Below are 8,354 nucleotides of genomic sequence, written 5' to 3' on the forward strand. Positions count from 1 at the left end.
ATCATACCTGTAGAGCAAACGCTGCGGACACAGCAGCAGTTTTTAAAAAGATTTTAAGATTAATTTTTTTGCTCCTTTCACTCTACCAGTTGAGCTGTCTCACTCAAGCCCCAACATTCCGTCCCATACACACCCATTATAAACTCTGAAACGGCTGAAAAAACATCATGAAACTTAAACTGGAACTGAAGAAAAAGTATAATAGATATTGAAAAGATAAATACAAGTTGAATAGTTGAATGTCTTGTCTTCGTTTTAAAGTTTGAATGGTGGCTCTACGTCAATGTATGTGGAAGTAGATACAGTTTAAAGAGGAGTAACTTGAAGGAGAATTTGAAGGGTCTCCCCATTGAAATACATGGGAAATTTTTGTTGAAAAAAGTTGAATAATTTTAAAAATATAAATGTTATAAATGAGAAAAATACAAGCAGTCATGTCCAAAAGAAGAGGAATCTAACGGTGTTTGAATGGTTTTTCTAAGTTGAACGGTTTTGAAGGAGATAGAGTACAAAAAACGTACGGAATATATAATAATAATAATAAAGATTAGAAGAACAATACTGTGAATGCTTTTACAAGCATTCACACTAATAAAGATTAGAAGAACAATACTGTGAATGCTTTTACAAGCATTCACACTAATAACTAGAAAGTGCATTTTCTGAAGAAACTGCAGTGTGAATGCTTGAATCTGAATGTGTGCACTGAAATGAATTAATTGCTGAATTTTAACTTAAAAATGTTGAATGAGATGAAAAATACAGAAATTTGCACCTGAAAACAAAAGTGCTGAAGTGCTAAAAGCTGACAACCACACAGAAGTTGGAAAAGAGCTGAAAATGTTTTAATTTTAAATTAGAAAAACATAAGAAATGAGAAAAGAAAATTTAGAGTCAGAAAACATCTGAATGAATATTAAAAGTTCATATTCTTTGAATAACTGAATGACTAAAATGTGATTCCTCCACATGGATCCACACAGTTTAAAAAGTTTGTATCTATGAGCTTTGAAAGACACGGTGCTGGGAACAGAAGAACGATGGCGACGTTTTGAGGGTAAAAAGATATCTGCAGAGGAAACACTGTGGACACAGCAGCAGTTTAAAGAGAAGTGTTTAAGATGAATCTTGGCACAGTGAGAGACAGAGCTCGTTAGGCAGGCAGGTGTGAGCCTGGTTGCTATAGTGACTGCACCCAATGGCTCCATACACACGCTCACAGACATGCACCTCACTTTTGCTGCTTAAAATGAACAGAAAAGTCAGGCCGAAACAAATCGTTCCCAAATGAAAAGTACACGTCGTATTGACAAAATTCTTTCACCGTGAGCACCAGCAATGTCTAGTCTACTGAATTCTCGGTTTTCATGCCTGTGGAGTTTATTATATGGACGTGGTGACAGTGTAAAGACACCATGCTCTTCTGATTTTCAAACGAACTTTCTGAGCCATTTTAACATTGGAGTCTATGGAGGAGTTGGAAGGAGGAGGCTGCGCATTGGTGACATTTATGAAAGAACCATAACACCTAGTACAATAGTAAACACATTGGATGAAAGAGGACAGCGATGGCTACGTTTTGAGGGTAAAATCATACCTGTAGAGCAAACGCCGCGGACACAGCAGCAGTTTTAAAAAAGATTTTAAGATTAATTATTTTGCTTCTCTCACTCTGCCAGTTGAGCTGTCTCACTCTAGCGGCAACATTCCGTCCCATACACACCCATTATAAACTCTGAAACGGGTGAAAAAACATCATGAAACTTAAACTGGAACTGAAGAAAAAGTATAATAGATATTGAAAAGATAAATACAAGTTGAATAGTTGAATGTCTTGTCTTCGTTTTAAAGTTTGAATGGTGGCTCTATGTCAACGTATGTGGAAGTAGATACAGTTTGAAAATGAATAAGTTGAATGAGGATTTGAAGGGTCTCCCCATTGAAATACATGGGAAATTTTTGTTGAAAAAAGTTGAATAATTTTAAAAATATAAATGTTATAAATGAGAAAAATACAAGCAGTCATGTCCAAAAGAAGAGGAATCTAATGGTGTTTGAATGGTTTTTCTAAGTTGAACGGTTTTGAAGGAGATAGATGCACAAAAACGTACGGAATATGATATAATAATAACTAGAAAAATTTGCATTTCCTGCGAAAATGCTGTGTGGATGCCTTAACGCTGAAGCTGTCTGCTGAAAAGCTGAAAAAGATGACAAGTTGCAAAAAGTTGTATGGTGGTGGAAAAAAAATATCTCCCTGAGCAGGATTCGAACCTGGCCCTCCTGGGCTCAAGGCAGAGACTCATCTCACTGTGCCAAACTCACTCTCACAAGGAAAGAGATAGAGAGACTGACAATTATGGTGGAATTAGCAGAAGCTGCTGAGAATTGTTCTGATAAGAGGTGAAAAGGCTGATAATTTTGCAGAAAAGAGGTGAATCAGCAGAATTTCTGCAGAAGAGAGGCAAAGAAGCAGAAACTTGCGCTAAAAAGAGGTGAATCAGCAGAGTTTCTGCTGAAAAGAGTTTTTTTTTCTGAAAACAGCCAAAAAACCTGGAATTTGTGCTGAAAAGGGGTGAAAAAAATGAAACCTTTGCTGAAAAAGGGTGAAGAGGCTAAAGTATTCCAAATCAAAGTATTTGTGCCATAACATAGTATTTCTGCCATATTGTGGTATATGTGCAACAAAAGTTACTACATTACAACATGAATACGGATTAAAGATGAAAGAAACTGGCAACAAATTCCTCCACTACAAACCAGTCTGATACCACTGTGCAGTGTTCACGTTTACTAAGGCACTACCCAAAAGGCGCCACAAGAGGGCACTCCAACACAAGAGATGACCTATGTACACTGATGCACTTAGTAACAGTCAGCCTCCTACTTTGCCACTACGTAATACAGCGGAAATACAGTAGCAGAAATACAATGTTTTTGCAGAAACACAGTAATTTCACTCAAATACTATGAAATAGCATTAATACTATGATTTGGCAGAAATACTATGTTTCAGTACAAATACTATGACAAAGCAGAAATACTATGACTTAGAAGTAATACTATAACAAAAGGGATTCCTCAAAATACTATGAAATTGCAGTAATTCTATGATTTGGCAGAAATACTGTACTTCGTACAAATACAATGCTTTGGTAAAAATACTATATTTTAATTTGAACTCTATGATTTGAAAAAGATGAAAGCATTGAAAAAGGTGAAAAGGCTGAAAATTTTGCAGAAAAGAGATGAATCAGCAGAATTTCTGCAGAAAAGAGGCAAAGAAGCAGAACGTTGCGCTGAAAAGAGGTGAATGAGCAGAATTTCTGCTGAAAAGAGGCAGAATTTCTGCTGAAAAGAGGCAGAAGGTTCTGTATGTAGAAAAAGAAACACGATGAACCATGTGTGAAATAAAGAAAGAAATGAAATGAAAGAACAACCTGATTCTGCTCAAATTCACCAATCAGAGCTACTGCCTCTGTGTGCTTCATTAGGCTGGGTACTTGTATGTATTTCGGTCCATATTAGAAAAGCTGCTAAAATTATAAAACTTTGCAGAATTGTAATAAATGATCAAGATAAATTACAGGTCTGTGATAGTGTTTAAAATTGCAATGAAAAAAAATGTTGAAGCAAGGTGGGATTGAACCCACGACCTTTGAGGTGCAGAGCCGTGTCATTACTGATAGCGCCACCTGGCAAGGGGGCGGGCGGCTGAAAAACAATGACATCAGCAATCAGAAATAGATCGCGGTGAGAGGCGAAAAGCGCCGTTTTTTGGAGTTACAAAACGTCGTGTAACTCAAAAACTAGGAGGGCTAGCAGCATAATTCTTGTACTGGGTGAATCAGCGGACTTTGGTGTATTTTGACTGTGATTTTCATAGCTCTTTGTACCTCCGTCGCGGAGATATGATGAGAGAAGAAACGGCTTCATTTCCAGAGTTTGAAGACTGAGAGAAGGAAAGATTTCCACCCCTCAAACAAACGTAATTCATTGCTCAACGGTAAGATAATTGTAAAAACTGATTCCACTGTGAGTGTCAGCAGTGTCTGAAGATATATTGGCACAAGCCTCATGTCCTAACTTTGCTTTGTTCAAGAGATATGGCGATTTTAAAATGCCTCCTGTTACAGAATTTCAGCTCTGAATTTCAAAACCTCCCCATACACTTTGAATGGGGAGTAACCAGACCATGTGTCACTTCGAGGCAAATTGCGAAAAAACGGTAAATCTCACAATAAAGACAGTAACATTGTCTGAAAGCCAGCAAAAATACCTACGTTTTGATGTATTATTTGTGGGGGTTGAGTGGAAATTGAGCGAGTAGCAAGAAGTTGTTCAGACATGAAGAGAAAATTCAGAACAGACCAGCACTCACTCTGAGTTAAATGCATAGCAACCATAGCAACGCATGTATTTTCTGAAAAATCACAATTTTGCAACTGAAAACTTAAAGAGGTATAAAATGAAAACCGTAGAAGATCTGAAAAAGCTGAATCACACAGGAATAGCCCAATAATCTGAGAACATTTTAAAATTTGAATGGAGTTTCTAGGTGAAAGTATGAGGAAGCAGTTAAGTTTCAAAACCAAGCAAGTTTTAGCAGAATTGTGGAAGTTTTCCATTCATTTCAATGGGACAAATTAAAGGAAAAAAGTGTAATATTTTAAAAAGTATAATAGTAATAAACACCAAAAGTCATAGCAGTCGTTAGCAGAAAGAGCAGAACAGTTTAGAGTTTGAACGGAGAAAATCGGCTGAAAACTGAGGGAGTAGTTAAGTGCCGAAAAACGTACGGAAGCAACTTTAAGAATATTAAAGAATAAAGAGAAACAGGAACTCAATAGTGTGGATGCCCTCTGAGGGCATCCACACAATAACTAGAAAGTGCATTTTCTGAAGAAACTGCAGTGTGAATGCTTGAATCTGAATGTATGCACTGAAATGAAATCATTACTGAATATTAAGCTAAAAATGCTGAATTAGCTGGAAAATACAGAATTTTTAACCTGAAAACAAAAGTGCAGAACTTTTGAAAGCTGATTTTCACACAGAAGAAGTTGGAAAATAGCTGAACATGTTTAAAATATAAATTAGAAAAAGATGAGTAATGACAAAAGAAAATTTAGTCAGAAAACCTCTGAATGAATAACAAAAGTTCATATTCTTCTAATCACTTAAAGAGTGGAATTATGTATTATAAATCTCTAATTCATAAAAAAATAATACAAATAAATGTAAAAACAAATTTGTTGAATTGAACTGAAAAGATGAACAAACATGCTGGAGAAAATACAAGCTTTAATATACAGCATAATGTTTTTCAGACATATACATATGTGTATATCATGTTTAATGGTATTACATACATCAATTTGTTTTGTATATCATAGAAAATAACATAAAAATCTTAAGTCATATTGTACAGCTTCTTTCTGAAAATGACTTAAATTAATTCAACAAATGTTTTTTTTTTTCGAAATAGAATAAAAATAAAAATCATTTTAAAAAGAGACGTTTGCAATGTTTTAAGGTGTTAATAATCTGATCCTGTCATGTGTCTGTTCAACTTTAGTTTTTGGCACAGACTCGATTCTTAAAGAACAAATTACCAAATAATAAACAAATAAAATTGAAATTAAAGTAGCTTTTTTTGTTAAACACTTCACAGGAGAATAAATAAAAATAACTAAATTAAATAACCAAATAAAAATAATAAGCAACATATGAAATACATGAAAATTCAACTTTTAAAACCACAATCCTGAACCTTTAAATTGTGTTTGTTTCATAGAACATGGCTGAACAGCTGTTAATATTGGTCTACTGAATCTACTGATCTGTCTACACATCTTTTTATTACTCATTCTTTTTTATGTTTTATTGTAAACAGTGTCCACACAGTGGTAAAAGAGAACTGTATAGAGATTTTTGAGTGAACTCAAACGAAAGCCTAAGGTGGTGACACAGTTTAACACATACAAATAATCAAATGAACACATTAGTCCTTTTTGTGAACATGGATAAATAAGTATCATTAGTTTACAGCATTGTTCAGCCATGCCACTAAATGCTTTTTAACACTGTGTTTTAACCTGGGCTCAGACACGAAGTCCCAAATTTAGTTAGTCCCTGACTTTGAGTTGTGGTTATGACTAATTATTATACACAAGGCTTTATCTATCTGAACTCTAAGGACACAAATATGAAAAAAACTATACTTACCAGCTGATACCCCACACTACACACTAGGTGTGCCATGTGACCTGAAACTTTGGTACAAACTCATCATAATTATTCTGTTAACACTGTTTCTTTAACACTGTTTGTGTTGCTGTTCAGCAGTTTAAAATGTTTTAGATTGGATTACATGGAACGAATTTGAGTTCTCTTGGGGGTTTTTGTGTGTGTTATGTTCTTAGCAGATTCTTTCTTTACATACTGTTGAATTCCAGTTACCACATTTCTGGTCATATGACATCCCGAGTGCCCACTTAAAAAAATCCCCACAGTTAATTCAACATTAAAACAAAATAAAAATATGTTAAATAAATAAAGGTTTGCTCTGTGATGAAATATTAAATAAGCATACACTGTACAGAGCACTAACAATGAAAACAATCCTTTAGCCTGTCAGATCAGAGAGAGGCAGTCATTATGTCCATTTAAAACCTGTAATCAAAGAGCACAACATTTCTGTGAAACTATAAAGTCCCATATGATCCTCATCATGTCCAGTGACTTCAGAGTGGATCCTCCCTGTCATCTGGCCAGTGTTTGATGTGTGGCAAGCAGCACAGAAGCAGGATAGCTGAGGAGCAGAAAACAGGAACATATGTAGTTGTAAATGTAAATATCAGTGATACTTGTCTTGTTATAGGGAATAAAATAATGAACTTACACACTCATTTAGGGAGGATCTTGACACTGCACAGAGGAGGCACAGTCAGTCTGACAATGATGGTGATCTGCAGGGATGTTTTCCTGCAGCAACATTCCTGCCGACTGGCCATATGATCCAGAGTAGTTGGTTTGTAATGAACAGAAAGGTGTATATGTTAGGTAGTGTGCACTTAGAGCTGGTCCTAAGAAACAAACACATCCTGTAATAAACTGAATACCTTTAGTAGTGCTGCTGCAAATATAAAGCCCTTCTATCATGTGTGGTTTCAAAGAAGATGTTTTGGAGGCTCGGTCACAGAAACTGTGCAGTCTGTTCAGTCCTGAGTGTCTCAGCTCTGAAGGGGATGGATCACAGAGGGAAACACCTGAGTACAGATATTAAAATACACTCAAAATAACACTCCTAAGGTCAAGTGAAAACACAATTTAAACACTTTACAAAGAATTAATACATGTTTCCATGAAAATAATGTCATTAACCCTTTTTGTTGTGAGTAAATCTCACCGACTGCTTGTGGGACAAGCTAGAAGGAGGACTTATCACAGAATCTCTCCTGTGCTCCAGATGTGAAGTCTCATGCTCTGATCATACGGCGAAGATGGTGATGATGAAGCCTCTCTGATCTGTGGCATTACAGTTTCTGGCTGCTATGTGCTTCACACTGTTGGATTTTACATGTGAAGCTTGGAGAAGACACAGGAGGACTGTGTCTCTCTTAACAAAAAAAAAAAAAAAAAAGAAACCTAACAACCTCCCACCGTACCCCCCCACATTCAACTCCCACCTACCCACTCCACTCAACTCCCCAGCCTCACACCACCCAATGTCTATACAAATGTAGGGTATCAACTGGTAACAAAAAGCAAGTTTAACATATGTAGTGCATATGTAACACTGCTGAAACATTTCTGGCCAGAAATGTGCAGTTATCAGCCAGTGCATTTATCATCCCAGACCCAGACCCACCCTGATAAATGCACTGGCTGAAACATGATAAAAGCTCATAAAAATGTATGTTCATCGAAAGATTTGTCCAAAAATATAATAATATACTTTTGAAAAAGTTTAAAGATTATAACAAACTGAAATCAATAACATTTTTGTAAATAGTATTTCAAAATAGAGGCACAGATAAACTGGCTTAACTGTCATTATTGCTGTAATTAGATTTTTCTTTTTCTTTTTTTTTCTTTTTTTAAAAAAAGCAACCTTTAGTCTGTGTTGTTCTCTCAGAAACAATGAAGAAGCTGTTGAACATTTATTTGCTGTGTGGGCAATCCTCTGGTCCACCCTCCCTCCCTCCCAGCCACAGTGAGACTGGGGCAGCCTGGCAGGATTTTGAAGCCTGGCTGCAGAGAGGATATGCCTACACTGTTTGTTTTAAACTGCTATATTTGATTTTTCTGACATTCATAGATTTCTGATTTTTAGATTTTCTGTAATACAT

The 8,354-nt window shown here is 35.9% G+C and overlaps 1 long non-coding RNA gene across 1 annotated transcript; it reads right to left on the bottom strand.

Moving 5' to 3' along the window:
* Positions 1-6,774: 6,774 nt before the first annotated feature.
* On the bottom strand, positions 6,775-7,188 carry LOC134619977 (uncharacterized). The gene is made up of 3 exons (XR_010092067.1): positions 7,125-7,188; positions 6,905-7,008; positions 6,775-6,814 (listed from the first exon to the last, which is right to left on the bottom strand). It is a non-coding gene; the product is annotated as an uncharacterized LOC134619977 (long non-coding RNA).
* Between the last annotated feature and the right edge of the window lie 1,166 nt (positions 7,189-8,354).

This window comes from Pelmatolapia mariae, linkage group LG23 (assembly GCF_036321145.2).
Source record: "Pelmatolapia mariae isolate MD_Pm_ZW linkage group LG23, Pm_UMD_F_2, whole genome shotgun sequence".
NCBI lineage: Eukaryota > Metazoa > Chordata > Actinopteri > Cichliformes > Cichlidae > Pelmatolapia > Pelmatolapia mariae.